This window comes from Struthio camelus, chromosome 10, assembly GCF_040807025.1.
Source record: "Struthio camelus isolate bStrCam1 chromosome 10, bStrCam1.hap1, whole genome shotgun sequence".
In the NCBI taxonomy this organism is placed as follows: Eukaryota; Metazoa; Chordata; class Aves; order Struthioniformes; family Struthionidae; genus Struthio; species Struthio camelus.
The window spans coordinates 20,896,399-20,922,670 of NC_090951.1; the positions used below are offsets into that span (position 1 = coordinate 20,896,399).

A 26,272-nucleotide genomic window follows, 5' to 3' on the forward strand; every position below is an offset into this window, starting at 1 on the left:
CTGTTCATCTCCTATGCACGCACACAGAAAAAAAAGCTTTCAGGATGCCCTGTGTTCCTGTTTAGGCAATCATTTTGAAATTAGTCCCTCAAGACTGAAATGTCCTAGATGCTTGCAGTTGCCTTTACACCATTGGTTTCCAAACTGATCCACAAACCCATGTAAGTTGACTATACAGTTTCATGGTTGTATGAAACCATGGAAGCAGAGGCCTGAAGGCCCAGGGAAGGGGAAAACAGACTGGTAATAGGGTCTGGCTAGCATAATTCCAAGCCAGGTGAGAGACTGGTGACCTGTGTTAAGTTAGAATACTGAGGTCTAGCAACACTGGTGGTAGTTGGCGTTGGGCATCTTTTAAACCGCCGTTATTGTTACATGCTGCCTGATGCTATTTTGCTATGCTGCTGTCTTAAATGCTTTCTTTCATGTTGGGATTACAGTCTTGAGCAGATAGATTGTTGAATTTTTCTTTTGCTTGATAAATTACAGATTTCTTCCAAGTTCTACCTTAATAGTTTTCTTTGGTTTAAGACTGGTTTACTCTGTAGTCACTCAGATTCACAAACGAGAGTTGAATGTTTAGTTCCAGGATTGGTATTCTTTGGGCAAAACCAAAATGCAATATGAGACCAGGGAACGGCAGAAATTAACATGCAATGTTTTGCTCTAAATATTGGTGTTAAGTTTGTTTGCCATAATGGTTTGTCTAGGTGTGTGGAATATGTGGGAGTTGCTTGCTAGCTTTCTGTTCTGAATTGTGCGGAGTCAGAGTTTCTGGGTAGACTCCCCGTACTGAAGTCTGTTCCTTACTTCACGTAACAAGCAATCACTGATTTTGCATGAAATAGTTTAGCAAGGTACTCTCAGTTCAAGTTCTGGTGGTTAGTTCTCAAACAGCTGAAGTTTAAGCTGTCCCCTCTGAGTAGATCAGGAAGCAAATAGCGATGTCAAGCTGACAGATGACAAGTATAGTAAGCTAAAATAAGATGAACAGCAGTAACACTAAACATGAGGTGTCCTTAATGAAATTTGAGAAAAAAGGCTCAGGCGACATCTAGCAATTTTCACTGGAGTTGTAATCTTGTCTCTGCTGGTAACTTGCTGCATGGCCTTGAGCAGAACTTGACCATCAGTTTTCCTTTTTTCTACTCCCTGTTCATTTCAGGGCTATGTTAAATGTGATCAATGTTTCTACAATGCTTTCAGTATGGTAGAATATCTGTCTAAATATTCAAATACTGTAAATTACTTTCCCTTTGCTCTCCCAACTGTATGTCATTTTAAAGCTGGTTTAGGAATTCTGAATTTTTAACAAATGAAAACGGGAAGTTCTTAGTGATCAGTGGCTTTTGAGCCTTTTGTGTTTGCTCATTTAAATTCTTCTGTTTTAACTATGAGGGCTTAGAAATGCAATAGACTTTAATTAATGCATACTTAGTGACACCATCACCTTGAAGCTTTAACTGCCTCATTAAATTCTACTGGAATGTTTTACAAAGAATACACCTACTTTCTATGGGAATATCCGGGAAGTTTGGAATTCAAACAGCAGCAACTCTATAATTGCAGCCTCCACAGTACAATTAACACAGTAGCCACTAGGGGGGAGCAGTATCTCAACAAATGTTCATGGGTGGCGTCCTGGCAATGAACAGAAAGGCTTTTATGATGGCAGTGAAAGGGAAGGGGGGGGGGGGGGAAGTTCCCTAGCCTGATGGAACCGTGGAAGGTTACTACCTGATCTTAATCCAATATATTTTAATGACAAGTATGTACTACCTTGTCTTTCGACTTCAACCTGCCTGATCTCCATTAGTAAAGGGTGTGAATGTAGGACTATGCAGAACACTTCATAAATACTGGAGGATCTAAGTAATCATGAAATGCTTCATGTCCTGCAGAAATTCCCTTCCTGCACTGAAACAAAGCATCACTTCCTGGGAAACTGAATTAAGAGGATTAACATCTGATTTGTTCTGATGCCATTTATTCCAAGATTTGCCCTGGATGTGAACCAGATTCATAACGTGATAACCTCTCTTCTTAGGCAAGAGTTAGGTTTCCGCAGCCTTAGCTCTCCAGTGCTGGTAGACGTTACCTTCAATGGTCAGTTAGAGATTTGTGAACCTGGCCAACAGGCAGAATGTATTAACACTGGTTATATGTTTCACATCTACAGGTATTCAAGACTTTTATTTGAGCAGTTGACTGGAGTGTGCTTTTAATTCTAAAATGAATTTGACACTTGATTTTTCTAACTTTGGAAGCTGAAAGATGGGAGAATTCACAAACACGGTTACGCAAATGTTTGGATTCTTGGTTCTTCTGGTTCAAATATGTTGTTAAACCACCCCTCCCCCCAAATCTAAATGCTTTTTGTTTTACAGTCTTGCTGTATGGATGGGTTGGTTTAAACATAAACATTAAACCTAGAAAGAGCTAGGACTTGTATAGTTTGGGGTGATTTTTATTATACTTTTGAGTAGCTTTTTTGGTAGATCCATGGGGAAAAAATGAACTACTTCAGAAGGAAATCATGAATCAGCTTAGGGTTATGCCAGCACATGTGGAAAAGTTTAAATTGCCCAGTTTTCTGCATGAATCCTGGCTTTTCCAGATTTTTGTCTGTCTGTGAAAGCTCTGCATACTCGTCATGTACGTTAGAAATGCAGCAGAGGGCAGCAGCCTACAATAATTATAGTTTTTTTTTTTTTTTTTTAATAGCATGTGTGTTAATTTCACCTGAGAAGTCTAGGATTACACTGAAATGAAGACTTGGCTTGATATCCACAAAATGTTTCCTATCCTTGAGCAACTGTCCATACGCATGTTCCGCTTTTGGAGGAACTCTGAATAGTAAGACAAGGATTGTCCTATCCAGGCATAATGCATGGAACTTCAGCGTGAATCAAGCTATGAGTAAAAGAATCTGAGGCATAAATTATATGCCTGCTCTCTTCTGTAACCTCAGATTGAAGCACGGTGACTTTTTAGGGGACCACATACAAATTGGAGGTTGCTGCCAGAAGCCTGAGCATGAATGTAGTGGCTGTGCATTGACAGTCAAATGGATGTATTTACTGTTGAACTCCACAGGTCTGTAACATCTAATCTGGGCGTGTTCTTTTTCTATACCAGCATACTTTTTTTTTCCTAGATGGAATGGATATATAAATACACTTAGTGCACAGTATGTAGTACTATGATGTACAAACCTAGATCACTTATTTTAAAAAGGTGCTGCTGGATCTATTTTCTGCACTGCTGAACAGTGGACAAATCTACTTAGTGCTCCAAAGTTTTCACTTCATTTGTAAGCACTGACTCATACTTAGTAATGTTTCTGGGAAGGCAGGGAATTATTGACCAAACTGTAACTGAAGATATAACTAAAAATATCACCTTATGTGAGTGAAGTGTTTCACAGTGATTTAGAGAGTCATCAAGCCAGATGGCAAATTCAGATGCATAAAAACGCTGTGAGTACAGGCTCAGTATTTTCACCACTATGCTGCTATTTTGGAAATTGTACTGTATCTGAGGTGACTAAAGAAGGATCCTAGTTCAGGTCTAAGTTTGATTCAGCTGAGCCAGGAATCTTGGCTGTGCTAGCAGATTCTTTTTCTTGTATAAAAAAGACAAGGTAGAATGCAGGAAATATCATTAGATACTTAGGCTTAGCCCAAGTGAGCAGACAGTTTTTCTTCAAATGACTTGGTTCAGAGTGATCTTTTCATGTATAGTGGCAAGAAAAGCCAGGATGGCTAATGGGACTTCCCGTGCATGTTTTTCAACAAGTAGCCTTCTTCCTAGATAAAACAGTTTGTCACAAAAACTCTTCTGCATGAGGTAAATAAATTCTTTTTTTTTTTTTTTTGGGGGATAATGTTTACACTTCAGTTGGCGAGGCTCCCTTGCAAAGTAAACAATAAAGAGGCTTTTCCTCCCCTCATTTCTGAAACAGAGACTGGTAGGACTCTCTGAAGCCTTGGTTCTTTTGCCTTTGGGTGCAATTTTCATAAATCAGTGATAACAGACCTTACCTTCTGCAGGTGCCCTGCTTGAGCTTTGGTTGCTGCGCTGTCCAGATGGACAAGATTTAAAAGTCTTCACTCTAACTCAATGGATTTTTTTTCCCTTACTGCTTTGTATTTCAGCCATTCCTTTGGGATATCTGTTGTTAGTCCTGTCCTCTAGCTACACTAAGGTTAGAGACTGAATTCTCATATGCTTTAGTGTCTGTGAGTTTAGATAACTTACACCACAGTCTTAACATTCTGATCTTCTTCTATGCTTTATTGCTAGCTCTTTTTCTTGATTCAAATTCTACCTACAACTTAAGACACTAAAACGCCTCGAAGAAAATGAAGGCAGCAGCACTGCTTCTGTTGCTAAAGTGATTCTCCCTCCCTCCCTTTTTTTGTGGGTATTTGGTGCTGGCTTTGATTAAGGTGTCTGTGGATACTATCTAGAGAGAAAGAAGGCTGCTCAGTGGCTGCAGATGCCATTAACGAGCATAGCTGGGGGACTGGCAGCCACATAACAATTTTTGAAGCACCTTCGATTTTAAGCGCTGGATGTATTTCCTTGCATCACACTGAATGGTACCTTAAGTGTTCCAATGAAATTAGTGGCAGTCTAACAAAAGGGCAAGAAGCAATAGGCATTTTACAGCTGATTCTTGCAAAACTGAGCATCACAGCATAGGCCTACGTGCTTCTATTGTTTAGAAGCTTTTTTGCTGGTATCTCCTTTGTTCCTATGTAAATGAAAACTAATAGATACCTTTTGCATTGAGATCGTGACCAGACCACATCAAAGATGACAGCAGAATCTGAAGTCATGTCCAGGTTATGACTTCTGCCTGCAACCCTGACTCTCTGCCTTCTCACCAGGTGTAAATGGCAAGGCAGTATTAGCAGCAACTCAGCAACTATCTGAGAACACTGGGAAAGTACAATGATAAGAGGTTCCCTCCTAACCACATGGCAACGGCAGAGTTTCATGGACTTCTGCCCAGGGCAGTTAGAGAAGGACTAACATAAGAAGAACATAGGGAGAAGTTACAAGTGCAGGGAATCAAGAATATGTGCTCTTAAGTACATTCTCTTTGGTGTTTATGCAGTTACAAGTGAGATGAGAACCTTGGCTTTTTTGAGAAACGTGACTCATTAGAGAGGCCATTTTATTTTTCCTTCTCAAATATTAGCAGAAGCCTTACTTGTCCACAGCTATTAAAAATTTCCTGGAAGAGAGGAAAACCAGCAGCGAAGGTTAGACTATAACACAAGACAAATCTTATCTTCATTTATTTTGTCAAATGCTAGTAAATCGATGAAGAACTGTGGAATAATTTGTTGTGAATGGGATTATATAAACTGGTCTGACAAGCGTGCATAAATACAGCATTCTAATCAAGAAGTTATAACTCTATTGTCCTCAGCAAGAAGGATGTAATCTTTCCTCCTAGTAACAAGTAAAAATAATTTCATATTTTTACATTACAGAAATTATATACTTAAAATAAACCAAATATATGTAATTTCTTTACAGTTAAAACTGATTATGGGGATATTATTTTGCACACAGAATCAGAGCTGTATAAACAGTGGAATTCTCATTTGGTGTCTCAACTGAAAATTGCTTTGGGTTGACTTGAAACCATTTTTAACTCTCACTGAAAAACAAAGCTCTATTTGAAGAACTATTTTGTTTTGTTTTTATTTCATTTGATTTTGATGTTACTTCATCAGCTTCATCACTGTTACAATATCGGTTCTGACATGTTATTTTGAAACTAAGTGAAATAATGGGACCCTTCCAGTTCAAACGTTCTGAAAATTTCAAGGCATTTTTATCATAGAAGCTTTTCCTACTATTTTCTTCAGCTAGGGGTATTTGATAGACTTGTATGTAGATTGTTCTACCCAAATAAATTTTTTTATGTGTTCAGTATTCAAAATATTCTTAGTACATAACTTCTGCACTAAGGAACTTTCTGCGAGAGGAACTGCAATATACTAGTACAGCTCAGGGAAAAATCATCCTTAAATTGGAGAAAAAGGATGTCAATGCCAAATGACATTTGGAGCACTGAGAATTTTCTGTTTTTCTAAGAAACAAAAGTGAGTTTAAAACAAGTCTTATAAATATGTGTTCCTTTTGCCTTATAATTAGGAGGAGATTCGGGAATATTTACAGAGGCGTATCCAGGCTTTTATAGAAACATAAGATATTATGTTGCGAAGAAGAGGAGAGGGAGGAGAGAAGAAAAAAAAAAAAAAGCTAAAGCTGACTCAGCTGTCTAATTAACTTTTTCTGATATCTTTCTGCTTCTCACAGCTACCCTGTCACCCAACCCTACTCCCTGGTCCCTGCCCTTCCTTGAATTTTTTTCCTGTCAGTTGTTTCCACAGCAGAGCAGTGAGGAATCTTCTGCAGGAACAAACCTGAACCGAAATATGCACGTGTAGGTCCCAAGACACAGATTAGTCACCTCTGCTTTACACAGTTCAGGTCTTTGTAGTGATGAAGGTGAAATATTGCAGTAAGGTGTTGGAGAGGTTTGGATGATGGCAGAACGATAAAGCAAAGAATGCAGTGATCTGGTGGTGTGTGTGTGATTCTTGCTTCTGTTGTACCTGCTACAGGCCTGAGCTCTTGCAGCATGTCTAGAGGAAGGCAAGTACAGTTGTCCCTGTTTCATACAAAGGCACAGGCGACTTGTTCAAACTCCTTGGAGTTAAACTGTACCTTTAACTCCAAAGTTATTGCTCTTTTTACTAAACCATCTTTGGTCTATAGAACAAATCATTTGCTAGATAGTAAGGGTGAAGCTCTCATACTGCTCTCTTTAGTAGAGGAAAAGTGGATTTGAGAAAAATGTTAGTGTGTGAATGAATGCATTTTCTATTTAACATATTCCTTGTTAGTAATTCTATCTTGCTAAACTAACTACTGTGTCCTTGGTTTTTCATCTATTTGTAGGTATTGTAGTATATGTCACTTTGCATGTTTCTAATATGTCCATTTGTACCTCTATTACAGAGTAAAATACTATGAAGAGAAACATAACTAAGGTAACGTAAAATATAAAAGATACAATTAAGAAAAATGAACTTCATTTAAAAATCCCTTTGTCTAAATTTGTGCTGTATTTTAGACTATTATACAGCAAATTTCATATCAAGAACATAAGCTTTCATCTTGTTCTGCATTACCTGTTTTGGTTATGGACTATTTATGTAGGCCCAGTTTACATGAAAAGTTATTACGGATTAAGTTAAGGTGGTCACGTTCTTACAGGAGATCTCTCTCTATCTCCCCGCTCTGCCTCTCCCCGCTCTAAAAAAATATATATATACATACATACATATATATATATATATATGAAAAAATCCAAATTGAATTAAGGTAACTTGAAAAAGTACTCCTTACAGAGTTGTATTTCTGAATAACTCTAGGTGCAGGTGAGATCAATTAGTTTTAATAGCAGACCCAGATATTTTCTTAGTTTTAGAAACACCCTAATTAGTATGAACAGCAAGGCTAGCGTGTTTGAGAGTCAAAAAAGTAAATTCTTTGTTACTTTTATAAGCAGAAGCACTTCATAAGCATCTCTCTACCTTTTATCTCAGAAATACTCCTTATTGAAGAATGAGCTGTGTTAACGGTTGAATCTGTCTATTCTAGTTAATACTAATAGAGCTGGTTCTTCTCCAGTGGTCCTATGATTGTTCAAGGCAGTATTCAAATGTGCTATTCCCAGCAGCGGATAACTGTGAGAATTCAGTTATTAGGAATGTTACTGTGGCTCTGGAGAATTTGGAACAGGTAAGCTTATTTTGTAAAAAGATTCACAAATCCGAACAGGTAATGGCATCTTGGGAATGATCATATTAGAAGTAGGGAAGGAAGAGACCAGCAACATTACTGCTTTTTTAAACTGAGTATATTTGAACTGTTTTACAGGAGCTATGAATTTGATAAAGTTGTGAAAAGAGAAAGAAATTTATCATCAATATTTGGGACAACTCATACAAGCTGTGCTGTTCTAGCCAGGGCAGGTAAGTATATTGTCTCTTATCCATCCAGCACAAGGCAGCTTGCATTTTTAAATAGCCAGTACTTACACGGAATTGCTAATACATCACCTCCATGCCTCATGTTTCCTAAGACTGAGATGCAGCGCTACCTCTTGTACCGAGATTCCTGTTCTGGCATCCTGGATAACAGTCATATTTGTGTGTCCTAGAGATGACATGATTTTCTTGCTTTTTTACTGCATGTGAGCCCGGAGGGAGGATAGATACTTTTTGTTTCCTCATTTGTCCAGATGTGGAGTCTTAAATTAGAATGCCCAAATCGATGACCAAGTATCATTGGTTAGATTTTTGTGATCCAAACTTACTAAACAAGTTGTCACAGACAACTCTCTGAATGACTAACCAACCACTGATCTTGTATTGCTCAGCATAGGGCCCTATGTGAATTAACCACTTATACATGGTGTCTACTGGTCTTTTATCCAAGTGCTGGCTGGTAGTGGCCTTTGTTTTGCTTCTTCCCATGAGGATCGGTACTAGAAAATAGGTGCAGGTGGACTCTCATTTGACTGTCAGTTAGTGCACCACATGCCTGGAAACTACTAACTATTGATACATTTCCATGTTACAAAATAATGAAGCCTATTTTTAATACAAGGAAGCAAGTGGGATTTTTCTGAAACTTAATTCTGGACTGCAGATTTAAAGGAGACTTGCAACTGATGATATTTTTCAGAAGAAATTATCCAAATTTCGTGATTTTGGAACTTACTCAAACTAAGCTTTAAGGGCAAGGGACACCTGTAAAACAAACTTACTTACTGAACAAGTATACTTACAGTCAAACTATTGCACCCTTCTCACATTTAGTTTCTATAGACTCCTCGGTGGCTCTCCTAACAAAAACCTGCTATAGCATCAACTTGGTATGTAAATTCAGGGAACTTTATCAAAGCGGAAGAGAAGTTCTTACCAGGAGAAAACAAGCAGCCAGCTTGACCGCAGTTACTGAAATTTGACTAGCCTGTGTCAAAATCTGCTTGGCAAGTGCCGATTTCAAGCTCTCTGGGCTCAAGAGAGCCTTGGCCAGCAGAGAATGACGTTGGATTGCTGAATGGTTAAGACCCCAGCTGTCTGGGAATCTCAGAGTTACCTAATATTTCAATGTGAATCAAAATGGAAGCTAAAACTTCACATCCTGAAATTTCAGTTGCCTAAAGGCTTTCAGTTTCAAAAATATTGACATTTTAAAATAAACCTGTCTGCCCAGGGATCGAAAGAAGCTTCAGGTCTAACAAGCTTCTGTCCACAGCTCTCTGCAGGCCAGGCTTTTGACAGTCTCTGTGGGAGATCACTCCCCTGGCTCAGCAGCTTTTTAAGGATTCAGGTGTGTGACAGCATTTTGAAAGAATTAACAACATTTGAACCAATGTTCTGTTGATACAAGAGCTTCTCTTTAGCTGTGAGAACAAAGCCCAAGCATAATGTCATAAACTGCTGTCCTATTGCTTTTCCTTTCAAATTTCATTAAGTGATAAACATGTTAATAGGACAGTGTTATTTCCTACTAGGGTTTTTACAAATCAATAGCTGCATACTAGTGACTGCTATGGAGCTGCTAATTACGTTTCAAAGTACCACCTGCTACTTGATGAGATGTATGTTACTACTTGCAGACCTGTTCTGGAATAGCATTGGCTGTTAAATTCTTGCAGGTATCTTAACCTGTAATCATTACTGCTTAAGTAATACATTGAGAGAAGTATCTCATAACAGCTACGGCATGAGAGCAAGCCTTCTTCAAGGTGTTGTGGTGTTCTGTTTTTCTTCCCCCTATATTTTTAGTACTCATCCAGAATCTAACTAGCTACATGAAGACCTTATGATCTATTTTTACCATTTTCTTGTCTTTCTAGCTTTTTAATTAAATTGATCAGTCATATGTTTTATACTGTCCAATAACATTCAGAAAGTCTAGTTTTTGAGCCCAATCTTAGTCTCCTTTCCTACTCATCAATCTTCTTTTTCCTTTAACAGTCATTTAATTCTACCTAGTTCAAGAAGGTGGAGGGGTCCTTCTACTGACAACTTCTTTTCCATATTTCTGTTAGCCTTCATTATGCTTTACCTCCCTATCTGTGGAAGATCATTTGCTTGAACAATTTTCACAAGATGGTTGTATAAGTCGTGTGTCTTAAGAGCAACTTTCCTGTGAAAAGCAGCAAAGAAATCTGGAGCTACATGTGCAGAGATATGTCTTTGTGAATTACTGAAACTTCTCGAAACAGAACATTTGCTATCTCCATCTAGCTATAAATAATTTCAGTAGAAGGCTCTGAACTGTGTGCAACTTCCACATTTTAGAGACTACTGGGATATTCATGATAGCTTACTTCGCTAGCTAGTCTCTAAGCTTCAGCTCTCAAGGTGTCTCAGGTTCCTAGATAAGGCATCTGAGACTCACCTAGGGGCCGCCTTTTTGAGTGTATTTTGCCATTTGTTTCTCATTTCTCCCATTTTAAGGGCAGAGACCTCAGTTTATTGCATCTCCCAGTTCACAGCCTAGCCTGTGAGATGAATTCAAGGTCATCCTGTACATTCCTCATTTAGCTGCCTTTATCATGATTTTCAGGGGATGACCACTGATTTATCAGTACTGAGTACATCTGAAACAAGAACATGGAAGTAGTATATGTGATTTAGGATGCCTTAAAGACTTTTTTTAAAAAAGGAACATCCAATTTAAATAGGAAACTGTCTCTGTCAGAGCTTTACAGTAGTATAAAAGACAAGTTCTATCATCTGTATTTCATTTTATTTTTGATCTAGGAGGATTCAGTTCGAGGAGGAAGAATTTTTATCATTTGGGATTCAATTTTACAGTGAGGAAACTCTTGACCCGTAGCAAAAACTAGAGATAGATTTATCTAATCTATTTCTTAAAAAACAACTTCTGCTAATCCATAGACTTCATCTTTTCAAGCTGAAAATGCTGCCTGTCAGATGCATTCCTTATCATTATCTGTTTTACTGCAGCAAGTCTGAGTTCCAGGAACCTATTACACTAAAACAGACCAGAAAGCTCTGTGTGACTTCAGCAAATGGGAGCAGAATACATTGGCTTCTTACAATACAGAAAACTGACTGAAGTACCTTAAGACATGCATGAAAGTTAATGAGACTTCTCACTTCGTTATACTGACAAGCTGTTAATTACTTCCTTAGTGTTGACTTATGGCAACTTTACTGTATTACTAATATGAAGTAGTTGCATAAGAATCACTGTTTTCTCCTAAGCTCTGCGTGTGTAATCAGTGCATGCAGTTAATGCAACACTAGGGCAGAATTAATTTCACTGGACAGTCTCCTTTGCTGCAAGGTATTTTTTCCAGGATACAGCACCTAGCTTTCCAGTCCTCAGCACAATAGCACTCCTCTACACATTACTGACTGCTTATACTTGCTGCACAAATTTGTCTCAGTAACAAAGTTAAAAAAGAAATTAAATTATGAAGTGCCAAGTAATTCCAAATGGATGTAACAGGTAATTTTCAACCCACTGCTTTTGCAGTTTGGGACACAGCTATAATACTCATTAACTTTTCCAACTAAATAAGGGATGCCATTTCAAAAGGTGTGTGGGAAGTTATGCACAAATGCAGTCAGTAGGAATTTGTATGCTAACCTCCCACATTGCGTTAAAATGTCCTGCACCACAGGAGGAGGTACGTGGGAGTGGGTGGGCAAACTTCAGAATAGAGGAAAGTTCTGAATCACTTGAAAAAATTGTCCCAGCTCTTTATTTATGTATTCAATCATTTGTTCCAGTTTTTTTACTTCCTAATCACACTCACTTTACAGGGTTATTTCAAGGCTGAATAGAAATGCTACATTTTGGATACAAAGCTGTCCCTTACTCTCCCTCTTCCCTTACACTCTAGCATAAATATGTTATTACTAAAAATAAACAAAAGGTACTGTAGCAGGCTTCATTTGTGAAGAGGAGAGAAACATCAACCTGGCAAGGCAGACCTGAGGATAACTTGATGATTGTAGAAGTATTTTCCTAGAAGATGCTAAGTGCTAAATATCCTTTGCTTAATCTCTTTCTTCTCCAATATCTTTTACATAGCCTTTCTGCTCCCCATTAGAAAAAGACTTTGCTGAAATTAATCTACGGTACAGTTCTAACCCACAATATGCCCATAAAGACCAGAGTAGCTCCATGGAAACTAAGGTATTCCTTTGCAGACTGCCTAATTTTTTTCATCATGTAAGTGCCAGCAAGAAGGTGATTTAGCATAGCTAATGCTTTCATTTCTAAGAGAAACTGAGTATGCAGATAAGAATGTATTTATGAAGAACGATGTTTGCTACTTTTCTTCACAAATTATTTTCCGTATTTAAGTGCTACTATTACTCTCTGCAGTCTGAAACTAAAATAGTAAAGCTGCCAATTCTGTTGTTGCTTTTGCAGTGAACATGCTCATCAAGCACCCAAGCTCACTGCTGCAGAACAGAAAGCAGAGTTATAAAATTCTTAATAATGTTCTCATTTGCTCTAGAAATTAACACGGGACTCCTAAGGTTGACTGATCAAATTCTTCCCTCCATTTTGAGATCTAAATGAATTATATTCTAAAAAACCAAACCAAAACAAAAAAACCCCAAACCATACCCTACAACTACTGGCAAGTGAAGAAATCAATTTTTAATTAATAGATATATTCCTAAAACCAGCAGTTTTGCACCTGGGAGAGCAGTCCTTCATGCCATAAATTTAACTGTCTGTATTATGCGAGCACTTTTGGGAATGGCTGCCTAACACACTGTAAACTTCTGAGACTAAAAGTATTTAGGAGAAGTTTAAATGGGAAGGGGGGAAACTTAAACTTATTTCTACAAAGCCACAGAAGCTTCCTAATCAGTTGGGGTCTACAGAGTGAAAGTAGAAAATGTCATTTTTAAAAATATATAATTTTTCTAAATTCTTCAATTAAATTACATTTTTAGTATGAAAGTAAACTTCCGACTTAAGAGTGACAGACATCATAACAGTATTAATCATTATTAGTGCACTGTGGTAAACCCCTTTGAGATATAGGAATATATTATTTTTGCAGTAGAAGAGTGTTGAAATTGTGCTCTAGAGATAGATTAAACCAGTGGTTTGAACAATAATCATGCAGTATAGCTAATCCAGGGGCAAGAAAGGATGTCTGTAATCAGTGTGTATACCAGGTGTAAGCCCAAATCAAAAGTTCCTTTCATTCGTAAGATAATGGAAACGCTTTAATTTGTAGCAAGGTGAAGTCTGTAGAAATTGCTACTAAATTCTACCTTTAAGCATAGTCTTTGTTCATTAATATATTCTTTGAACCAAAAAAACCCCTGTGTATAACTTCAGTTGTCTTAGATTATCTCTAACAGTCAAGCTCATAGCTAATATCATTAGGATCTTTGCGCTTGACAGTTTACCAAACAATCCCTGAAAATATATGTGGAACATTGATCTTTAATGTAAAGATTACACCTGTAAAGATTTATGAAACACGGTGAGGTTAAACTGAAATAAATAATGATTTACAAATACGTCTCTGGTGAGGACTGATGAAGTGCCTAGACACTGTTGGGCCTTTTGAAGCACATTCTCTCAACGGTGTATGAATAGTAGTTGTAGAAACAGATGTTTTTCGGTGGGGTACTCACTGCAGAACGATCCCATGGGGGGAAAGGGTGTGTGACAGGTCTAATAGCATTATGTAAGTACTTCTGCAACCCCTCCCAGAACTGTAGATCTCTCACAATGCAACACAAGAGAGAAAACAAAACTAGGAAAAGCCCATAAATTTCTCTCTCTCCTCTGTAAGCAAAATTCTCTGCTTTCAAATACAGCAGAATCAAATGTAGCCACAATATTTTTCTTATTAAAGACGAGAAATCTTTTGATAATAAAAAGTCAGATGAAAGGTAAAATGAAAAATAGACAATTAAAATATGAGTTTGGTAGGATTCATCTGTATTCAGAGAAATAATTGTAAAGTGCTTGGGAAAAGAATAATTGCAAAATCAAAACAGAATAAATCAAGGAAAGGAGGGAAAAATAACAAGTGTTTTATCTGATAATCGAATTAAACAATGGAGCAAGTATTTTGGACTGCAAAGTTATCACAGAATCAAGCAAATTGCTTTAGCAGAAAATTTATGAAGCAAAATTGTCCCCTGAAATCAAACTCATTGCAATAGATTACTGAATGTACAGGAGACTGTTATATTTGGACACCAAAAAGAATCTTTTCTTTTCTTAATATAGACTTTCAAGTACAGCGATTAAGAAGGAATCCAATCAAAGAGCATTTATTTCAAATTCAGAGAACTGGTATTGTTGAGGACTAGTGTCTAAAACTTCCTGCCTTTGCAAACAAGTCCAGCCGTATTGGTAAAAAACAAACAAACAAACAAACCAACCAAACCTCCTTAAAGTATGTATCTCATTTACATAGGGGAATTTTCATTTTTTTGCTACAACTACAGAAGTAATATTTTGTCATTTAGCAGAGAATTATTTATCAAGACATGCAAAGGATGAAAGAGAACTAAGCTAAACTGAATTGCCTTTATTTGCTGCAGGTTGAAACCATGCACGCAGCCAGTTAACACAAACAGCCTGCATATGATTGTTTTATTTAAAACCCAAATAATGTTACTATGAAAGCCAACTCTGTTGCCTTTTAACATGAGTTACACAAAAGATTCTATTAAAAATGTTCATGAAATAGCATTTAGGCTTCTGGTGTTTAATAGGAGCATCAATAAACCAGCATCCTGTAAAATACAGTGATTTTGATTTATTAGTTTTATTTATAAACATAATGTGGGCATGTTTGAAGCCTGCCAAAAGGATATTAAAATCCATGAAATTATTAGAAGAAAAACATGTTTCTTTGCTATCAAATTTTTAAAGGGGAAAGTATAGGAGATGCAGGCTTTGAAGGATGAAAAAGCATACTGCAGATGTTAGTCCTCATACTTGTCACATAGCTGAAGCAGCCTGGTAACAGTCAGTAGTCTCCATTGCCATAGCAACACCTGCTTGTCAGAGTAGGGCTGATCTGATATAGGCATCTCCCATGTGGAAACAATCTGCTAACCCTTTAATCTGCATCTCCAGAATTCAATGGGATTTTCATCTAACTTCTTTTAGAAAGGCTATTATACATTCATTTTAGAAAGGTTATTATACACTACATCTCAAGATAACCTGTCTGATCTGCATCTGTGCAACTCGCTCTTTATAAAACCACAGTTCTAGGCTATTTAATACAGCTAGACATGAAAAAGGACGACTTAGGCTACAAGTTTTTCATCTGGGAAGCTGTAAATGAACCTAATCAGATTTTGAAGTCTATTTAGCATTTATATAATAGTGAATGAACACTGGATATCATCCTATTCTGTTTGGAGTCAATAGAGAACCTCCTCCCTCTTTATTTCAGCAGTAGCAAAGTGTTTACAGTTTTAACATGAGGTCATAAGACACTCAAGTAGCGTTATCATCATACACAGGCAAAGTGAGGGATGCAGAATTAAGTGATTTGTTGATGGTTATGTAAGAAGTTAGCATAAGAAATACTGTTGTGCAGCTTTGGACCAGTTATTAAATTATGCTACCACCTGCATTTTCATTATCATTTGATTAAAAGAAAAAACAGCGATAGAAAAATATCTCTCAGTTGATGCTGCACACCACCTGGTTCCAGGAACCCACCACATAGACTACTCAGCCACTCCACTGCAGTTAAACTGTGGTCTATAACCTGGGTACATTTTTAATTAGTTGTTGCTACATTCAGGAATGTATACAGATGGAAATGTTAATGACTCTAGAAACCAAGCCTTGAAAAACACAAGTGTAACTGTAAGCTATATTCAATACTGCATTAGTCATGCTTTTTAATTTTACATTTTTCCATGAAAGTTGGCTGGACTCCCTTGCTGCAGGGCAAATCCAGTGATTTCTATGGGAACATTGCCTCAGACATACCACTGCCTCTTGAAGAACTGCTAGAATCTACTGAATTATTCTCGCGCATTCTGAATTTCTAGCATAATCATTCCTGAAGAGCAGATTTTTCAAAGGCCAGGTAATTTACTTCCAATAATTTAACAAAAGAATATAGCTTTACTTCATGTACTTACAGATGTCTTTAAATTCATCCTATAATGATGTGGCTACTTTATGTGAATACTGAGAAAGATTCAAAACATTATGTGATGTTGTAATCCATCTTTGTCTTCTTCCAACATGAATATTCACTTTAATTTGTTTTGAATTAAAGTGTTCTAAAACAAAGATCCTTCTTGCAAATATGGTTAAATATTCATTTCTTATTCCTATGTTCAGACTTACCTGGTAAGTTCAAATAAAATCTCTCGTAGCACTTTTTTGCTGGAAGATTTTATATGAATCAGATAAAAAATATGATCCTTAAGCCACTAGTGCACATGTCTTAGGAGACATTTAGACACTGAGACATATCACATAGATAACTGAAACACATCAGCAGACAACAGTTAACCCAGTTAAGTCACAGTTTGATTAGTATGAGGAGCACATCTGACTTTTAATAATTATCATAAGGCTTATGATGTACCTTAGAACAACTTAAAATATTCTCTAATATTTATTCATGTCAGATGGCTTGCAGAGCCTCCTAAGTATTGGTTGCTCAGGGCAATGTTAAATCAAAAAGATTGTAGTGATATGAGAGTAATTCCCCATATTCACTGTTTCTTGGACCGCTTTTCAATAAAGCCTACCACCCAAAACTTGTTTCTTCTAAGTAAGACATTAGAAAAGAATTAAATTCAAACTAAACCATCCCTTTAATCTAAATGGACTCTTTTTAAAAAAATCTAAGTTAATATTTAGAACAGTAGTTCCTCAATTATTTCAACTTGTGACCCAACTGCGAGAAGGCTTGTAACCATGAATAACGCAAACTCTGTTGGATTTCTGAATCTAAAAGTATGTTCATCACACGAAATGACATGTTTATCGGAGGAGTCTCACACTGCAGTTGACACTTTCAGAATTTTTAGAAATGTTGGTAAGTTACCTGGAGAAGGTTTCGCAACAGGCTAATCAGTTCCTCTTCCTTTATTCATGTTTTTGGTACATTCCATCTCATGTTTTCTTTTCCTTGGTCAATGGCTAAAAATGAATGCGTATACATGGTTAAGAAAAATCCAACACATAATGCTCTTGGATCAAATCATCATTCTTTCTAGAAAACGGAATTCATTAAAAAGTTATTATCTCCCTATCTTCAAAGAAGATTACCTAACTACAGAGTAATACTGCATCACAGAATGGTTTAGGTTGGAAGGGACCTCTGGAGATCATCTAGTCCAACCTCCCTGCTCAAGCAGGATCCTCTAGAGCATATTGCCCAGGATCACATCCAGACGGGTTTTGAATATCTCCAGCGAAGGAGACTCCACCACCTCTCTGGGCAACCTGTTCCAATGCTCTGTCACCCTCACAGTGAAGAAGTTTTTTTCTCAGGTTTAGATGGAACTTCCTGTGGTTCAGTTTCTGCCCGTTGCCTCTTGTCCGGTTGCTGGGCACCACGGAGAAGAGATTGGCCTCATCCTCTTGACACCCCCCCTTCAGATTCTTATACATGTTGATCAGATCACCTCTCAGTCAACGTTGTTAAGTACTACAACTAGTGTGGCTGGCATTAAAACATGGTATTTTGACAATGCTAAAAATGCATTTCAGGAAACATGTCAGAATAATAAAAAAACTAGGGGAAGAAAATGACAGGAAATAATCATCTACTATATGCCCCCAGCAATGAAGCTAGACCACATACACCTAAATTATCTGCCGCAGTTATTTATGTCATTTGTTCTTAAAAGTCTCTACCAACAGAGATTCCAGTCGTGTTAGGAGTCTGTTATAATGTTTAGTTACCAAAAAAGAATTGTCTTATACCCAACTCATATTGTATTTACTGCAAAAGTACACAGAAGTCTTGTTTTCTCTTCAGTAGATATACAAAAACAATTTATCACTGTTGTCTTTTATGTATCGAAAGAATGTTAGCAGATCATCTGCAGCTTGAAGCGAGGAACAACTGTCTTCTATCCTTTTTTGAGTTCTTCAGGACAGTGCAGTTTCTTAAATGATAACGATGATGGGGAAAAAGGATATCAGGAATTACCCTTATTTAACAGTTATTGCATAGAACCACTTAACCAGCTGAATCTCGATTAGCATGACTGCTATCAGTCTTAAGACTCAGCACATTGATTAAACCCAGAAAGTATTATGCCTTCATAAATTCATATTTTCTGTGTTTCTGTAATTTCACAATCCTCCTATGCAACATATAGTACATTTTGAAGAACTGCACGAGGTATGGAACATTTAAAGCATCCAAAACTGTTATGTAAGATCACCTAAAAGGCAAAAAAAAAAAAAAAAAAAAAAAAAAAAAAAGCAGAGCTACATGAAAGATTTGGTAATTGCTCTGCTGCAATCACCTGTGAGAAACCAAGCACTTTTTTGCTGCAGCTGTTGGAAAAGAGCTGTCTGTTTTGCATAAGAGACTGTATAGTAAGACTGAGAAGTATTAGAGACAGGCTGTTTCTAGGTAGCTGCTCTACTTCCATGAGAACATTCGGTAGCTTTTTGAAAGAGGTGGAAAAAGATGTGGAACCACAGCTGCAGTTCCTTAAAACTGCAACTGTGCATATCATATTTCTTACTACTGCATACTACCATTATGCTTCCCACTTCCCCAGTTGCAAGGAGAGAGCTGGTGTCTATTTATTTTTACCCTCTCATATGTGTAGATATATTGTTACCTTATCATTTTCTCATACGCTGGTTTTGCGCTCTCGTGTTTGGACCAGGAACTGCTAAACGCACTTTGCATTTTCAGTAACACCAGGCCCTCTCATTAGAATTCCAGTTCCATAATCCATCCACTGTAGCTACCTTTCAAAGTAGCCATTTTAACTTTCACAACTAGGTAAAATGACAATGGTCTCTATACCTACCATAGAGGGAGCCCTGATTATAATATTTAGAAACAAACACAATTACGTTTACAAAGGGTGATTTTCAGATGTAACTTAGGTCTACACAAGCTAAGTGGAACCATTCAAATCAGGCAGAATTTCAGGTTGCAAACCATTCTCTACTTGCACAGCGCATTTATTCTCTTCAAAATATTTTTTGAAACTTTCCAAAATATACAGCTAATTATAAAATTAATCTACAGTTTTAAGTCTTCCAGCCTCAGGGACTGAAGTATTATTTAAACATATTCCTTGGTGAAGTTACAATACGTATGTATTTGTGGGTGAGAAAGGATCCCAAACAAACATCCTAGGTTCCAGAAGATATAAAATATGCCATTCAAATACCCACGTAATGTATGAGCATTTTTATTCAGACAAATAAAATATGTGCACACAACCCAGCGTAATTTTAATTTGCCATACTCATGCATCTAGCTTTCCTGCATCTAGCAGGAACATTGCTATGGAAACAGGTTCGCCACAAAAGGAGGAGATAACTAAGCAATGAGACATGACAGGCAGCGCATTTTTGGATGGCTTTTGTATGTGTTTTACCAAGGTGGATGGAAAACATTTCAGAGCTTAAGGCTAACTTAAAGCCTTATATGCCCTGACCTCTAACTAGGTTCCATTAATCACTATGCATTACACTTTCCTTTTTTTAAGGATTCTACAAAGCACTGCTTCTTCCAAGTGCGGCCTTTCCCAGGCCGCAAGAACTCTTCTCCCTCACCTTTTCATTCCTTACCTTTCACTTGTAATGTGCTATATCGCGAGCAGGTCCTCTCTTTTTGTTTTCCCCTAAATGTATTCATATTGCTCACACGGTCTTTCTGTCCACTGAACGCCTCTTTCTTTCTCATCATACTGTGTAACATTTTTTCAGGATTTTTCGGTCATCTTTTGTGCATTTTGCAATCTATCTTCTCTTATAGTGCTACAACCTGACAAAACACACAGCACTATTCCCATTTCCTCCCAGTACAGAGGCCTACATACATACTTAGCCCCATTAACAATACTTGGAGTAGTGGTTTTTTCACTCAACAGAACTGAATGCGGATTTCTTCCTCCCAGCTCCTCGGGAGGCAACGTACGGGAAAGAGAAAGCTGACATTCCCAGAAGCTTTGGAATTAAAAGGCACGCAGGCACCCAGGAGGTTAAGAATAGTTAAAAGACAACGCTAGTACAGCAGTAATCCAGCAATCAATCAGTTTCCCCATTTCCTTTTTTTAAATGTCCACCACCATTTTATTAAAGACGTTTATAGGCCTTGACAGAAAAGATGATTATTTCATGCCTGTTAACGTGTTTTTATTTTTAAGACTTCATGTTATTATGTAGTAGAGAACTCTATAAACTAGTAACTTGCATGAATAGCATCCTGTCCTTAGGTCTGGAAGCCATACTGTACTCTACTCGATATTTCAAACCATTAGTCAGATACTGGCAGCATCAAGAAAACTTTAACTGAAGTGGAAGACAATATACCCAGCTCAGTTTTATTTTCCCGGCTTCCTGATTTGTTCTTCTTCCATGATTATTTCTCTGTATCAACATTTGCAGAAATTTGTAAGTCAAATATAGAATTTTTAAATTGCCAGCAGCTCAATTTCCATCTGGGATCTGAACATTCAAGCTGAGCTCCTTCTGCTACACACAATACTTACACCACCATTATCAGTAAATATTGTGAAATCAAAATTCTGCAGACAGATTTTCTAACGATCCATAGGCAGAACAGAACAATTTGCTCTTTCACTCCCTCATTATTGAGTAACCCCGTCCTAATTTCTATAAAAAACTGATTCTGTATTGTAACATTTTTAAATTTTAATTAATCAAAATTTTAGTCAGATAACTCTAAATTCATGTGCATAGTTAAAAATATTTAATAACTGTATGAGCAGCATGTTTATAGGAATACTTAATCTGAAACCACTGAACAAGTGCATATCAGCGCAATTTGGTAGAGTGATAGCCACTAGCAAGTATGATTCATTTTTTGGCTTTGCTCTAAGAAGCAAATAATAGCTTCTTGAAAATTGTCTCTGCAATCTATATGAACACAAAACTCTGTTTTCTGTTACTTATGAGCTTTCCATACAGTGATCACTTTTCTGCTCGTAGCTGGGCTGGTGTGCTGTATAAGCAAAACACAGTCTTTTTCTCAGATGAAGAGTAATACTCATCTTATTACAAGGAGGTAAAATCTGTGACTTCCAATGAGGTTGCTCAGGACTGCCTTTACTCTATAATTACGAATAATAATAATGACCACCGCAAATTCACATCTAGCTGTGGACACAGGTCTACTACTGGGTGTAGCTTGTTCCACAAATTCCAGCGTAGTTTATAGAAACCCAGAAGATTCAGGTCAGGTTTTTACAACAACAACATGCAACAACAGTGGTGTTATAATTGGTTTATACATTTACCAATAGAAGAGATTTCTGAATTACTTTGTTTAGATTTAATGCATTCAACTAATTAAGAAAAAAGCATGCTCTGCAGTTTTCTTCTGTATTTTAACCGACATTCCCTTTCAAATAAAATGATTAGAGATGGGTATATTGCATTTTTTGTAACAGATACTATTTAAACTTTTCCATTTATCCACTACTACTTCAACTGCTGCAAAATCTGAAATATAATGTTTTCGAATAAAGTTTGCGATCATAATAAGATTGCTCACCATAAAAGCAATTGCTTTTTCCATTTCTTTTTTTCAGCTAGACTCAAGAGAAAGTTATATTTGTCTGACAAGTACTTTAAACACATCCTATTCCAGACCGAGTTGGCTGCCAGACCACAAATCAAACTGCTTATGCATTGCTTTGCCTGAAGCTGTTATAAAACTAGGTTAATTTACAAAATTGATAAGGTATAGAAAATAAGTATCAGAAATGCAGAACTTGGACATAGTCAGCTTCCTCGTTTCTCCTAGCTTGTTTTTATCAGAGAAAGACATACCGCTAAGTCAGTCATTGTGGGAGGGGGGGAGAGAAGTACCAGATCTTGATAAAATCAATTTAGTAAAAGCATTTGAACACCAAAATGGCTTTGAAGCATATTCCAAGATGCCAACAATAGCCAGACACACCTATCTACCTATTGAAACAGAGAAGGTGAATTTCAAAATCTGTGAAAAGTGCTGAAATTATTATTATTATTTTTTTAAAGATCAGGCTTACTGAGTAACAAGACATTGCTTTTAAAATATCAAGAGTCTGTTTCATTTGCGTAAAATACCAATTCTTTGTTTTAAGAGGGGGAACGGTAGTAACTTGAAGAGAAATTTCTAGCTGTGAGTAGTGTATGAAATTTATTCTTCAAGTGCTTTGTGCTGAAGTCAACCCAGCCCATTTAAAAATGTATCGCCTTCGTATCCCGGGGGACACTGGGGAGCGTTACGAGTTCTTTTTCAAGTTTGGCCAGAATCTCAAGACTAGCGCAGATCATCATCATGGGGTATATTTCGATCCATCTCTCTTGAATATCAACATCTAATCTCTTCAACCTGCTGTCATTGTAGTTAGATCCCAAATCCAGGTGTAATTTGCAATGGATGCACATCAAATTACAATTTTTTAGTTAAATACATGACGTGGTTTGGTGACAAAAATCTGTAAATTATGGGTATTTACTGAACCCTTTGAAGGATACATAGCATATTGTCTAAAGAAAAGACACTTTACTGCTCTGATTCAGCAAGGCAAATAAACGTGTTTAAGACCTTTACTGACACAGGACTTAGGATTTTTATTTTATTTTATTTTTTTTTTTTATTTCATCTTAAATCCCAGCTGGGGGACAGAACCAATTATATTTTTGTTAGCTTAATCAGAGAAAATCAACTCATTTGCCCAATTTTCTCCTAAGTTTTGGAAAGAAAAAGGAAAGAAAAGGAAAGAAAATTGCTCTCTGTGGTACTATTAGCCTTATTTTTTCAATTTTTGAAAAAACATAAACATCGAGGCCTTTTCTTTTTCTCTCAGAAGAAGTCCCTTTTTGAACAATATTCTACTTAACTGCAGGAAATCTCACCTCTGTACACGTAACAGAGGCATAATAAGGCAATGTTGCCATATTGGGCTTATTACGATGGTATTCCATTGCATTACAAAATGCATTCTATGAGTATTCTTTATAAAAAAAACTCTGGGGTTATTTAGTTTCTTCCCTCCTCAGCTAGATGCATTTAGAAACCCACAGAAAATAGTTTCTCCCTGTAATTTAACTTCTTTGTAAATATAATGTGGGGCTCACATTCTTTCAAAGGAAACTGACGGCATCAGCATCACCTGAGGCATAAACATCCAACTGCACTGCTGCAGTTGGGAAAACAGTTTTTGAATAGATATATATCCACAAACAACAAGGACTATACAGCAGTATTAGATGGCAAATATTAAAATAAACAGTCAATCAAAATATAAGTAGGTATTTCCTCTTCAGTTCACTGTAATATACAGTATATCCCTAAAACCTAACATTTCAGAACATTAACTATCGAAGTACACTGTTCAGAAAGGCAGTATTAGCGTTTTGCTGCTTTTGGGGGATTTAACAGTAGATGGCATAGTACACCATAGAATATGTACTGAGGTGTAAGCAAACATCACTGTAAAACTAGACTAGACTAGTCATTTAAAAAACTCCTTAAATCAATTTGAGTAATGATTTCTTATCAGTTTCTTTTGTTATTTTTATAAGGTATGCTTTAATTTTATTTTTTGTAGGTGGCTGCAGGTGCTATAACAGTATTAAATGTGCTGGGTCAACTTCTGAAAAAAGCCCTTGAAAAATAAATTTCATGCCCTATTCACAGTTAGACGTTTCTCTTCAATTTACTACTAAATTAATTTTATCTGTTGTTATTATACACTAAATATCTATTACATTAGCTGATGCTAAAATATAGTTCAACAGCCACAAGACAGTCACTGGTATTAAGTCACATTTTGTCCTCACAGCTCCTCCTGAAATAATACTACTGTGTTCCAATTTCATTACTGATGCATGCCTGTACAAAAAAATATTTTAACCCACAATTTATAGAATCAAATGTAACTACCAAACTTGGAACTCAGAACTGAAAACTACACAGTCTTTTTTCCACATAAAATATTAATAAGACTATAAAGTTCAGCTGCAGTTCTCCAGACTGGATTTTTTCATAATTAATGAAAGGTTGGTTATAGATGAACTAAACCACAAAGCTCAGAAGCTGATGCCTCAATCAATTAACGTAACATCAATTTTCCTACCTTTACTATAGTTAAAGGCATGTGAACAAAAAGAAATACCAACTTCTAAGCAAAAAATTATATACACTGTAAATATATTAGTTTTTGCACAATATAGTTTGCTTTTTTGAGCAGAAAACATATCAGAAACTATTTGCATGTAATGAACGTGCAATAAACATATTTTTTCCCCTGCTTCTTACACAGAAATACACCTATTTCTAAAGATATTTGAGAGGGATTTTACTTTACTGGAGTCATTTATAATAACATATCTCACATGGCCTGGTTTTAGTTTTCTGATTTTACAAGACTTTCTCCTCAAAATACAAAGGTTAGTACAATTCCTATATATCTTTGTGTGCGATATCCAGTTATCAAAGCACCAACTTGCGCAGAAAATAAATACGAACCTTCATCCTATCAGACAATCTTCATTCACTAACTTCCACATAGTACTTGGCAGCACAGTTGGATATCACAAATACAGCAAAAAATGAGTATAAAGACAGTCATGAACTCTGGTTTAAAGATTTTTTTTAATTATAGTTTTCACTTTTGCACGAGTAGCCTTTAACCAGTTTCAAGCTTCCTACAGACAAGACTGCCATACTGAACAATGCAGATAAAGAAGAGAGACAACGGTACTGCTGAACGATCGCTATGCAGAACTGAAACATCAGTCCAATGAACAAGACACTGGTATCTTTTCAAAACTCAGAACTCATGGACTATAAACCCACTAACACCTACCTCAGACATACAGGCACTTTGCTGTATTTTGTCCATCACACAATTCTTACTTCTGGATACTGTACTACTAAATCTGCAGTACAGGACACAATTTAGGTATTTAAACATCTATCTGTATAAACAAATGTTATGATTAGACATACCAGTTAAATGCACCAGCCACGTACCATAATAAATGCACAGTGATTCTTTCTGCCCAATTATCAAGTGATGGAAACTCCTTAAGTTACTGTTCTTTTTTATTCTTTAGTTCCTTTCTCCACAAAAGAGCTGAGATCGCTGCCCAAATAATGCAAATTTATTTGTGTAGTTGTACTCTAGATGTCGTGGCTGTGTGCTGCAAACGTAATTTTGAACGGTAACCTTTTGAAATCACTACGGTTCCTATGGTGAGAGCTTTACTGTTCAAGGTTTGGAGCTTTCTAGGCAACCAGTGCATTCTATTCACAAGGCAACTACTACGTGTATTTTTAGCTCTGGAAATAGACAACTATCACTCACTTAGGTATTACAATTGTTATGCCCGGTTCCACAAGAACCTTTAAATTAGAGCTGTATTTCATCCCCACTGTAACAGCTTGGAAATATTTAAGTAAGGATCTAGTAGGCAGAGTATTCTTAAGCTACACTGATGTCTGACCCTTAAATCCTAGAACTGAAAGAAAATGCAAAATAATCACTGAGTAAGAAACAGCACGTACTTCTTGTAAGCCCACCCCAAAGAATAAAAGAGAGTATCTCCTTTCATAACGGGAGCTAAAGCAAGAACTTGTAGGGACACAATTCAGTTAGTGGAAAACAATGCTTATAGATGCCCTCATATAAAGGCCAGGAGATGAGAGTTGGGAGAGATGAGGAAAAAACAGTCATTTTTTCTAGAAGACAGAAATAAGTTTTTAGAACTCAATTTTGCCTAAATTGAGACCAAAACTAAAAAGTTTTAAATGGCAATGTAGCTGCAGACACAGAAGTTATATTGTTGCCACGGCTGCCTTCAAATGCCTCGTTATGCTTTCATTTCTTTACACCTAACCGTTACCTTGAACTAACTCTGAATTTAACTCTGTTAATGTCACATCACCCATTTTCTTCAGAAGTCTATTCCACAGCTTAATCTCCTACGCTGG

The 26,272-nt window shown here is 36.8% G+C and overlaps 1 protein-coding gene across 2 annotated transcripts in view; it reads right to left on the minus strand.

Annotated features, from left to right (window-relative positions):
* ESRP2 (epithelial splicing regulatory protein 2) overlaps positions 1 to 26,272 on the minus strand; it is a 203,438-nt gene that overhangs the window by 129,868 nt on the left and 47,298 nt on the right. For both annotated transcript variants that reach the window (XR_011143350.1, XM_068956449.1), the window contains exon 6: positions 17,165 to 17,259. The gene's annotated coding sequence lies outside the window, so the exon portion shown is untranslated. The remainder of the gene's footprint in view (positions 1 to 17,164; positions 17,260 to 26,272) is intronic.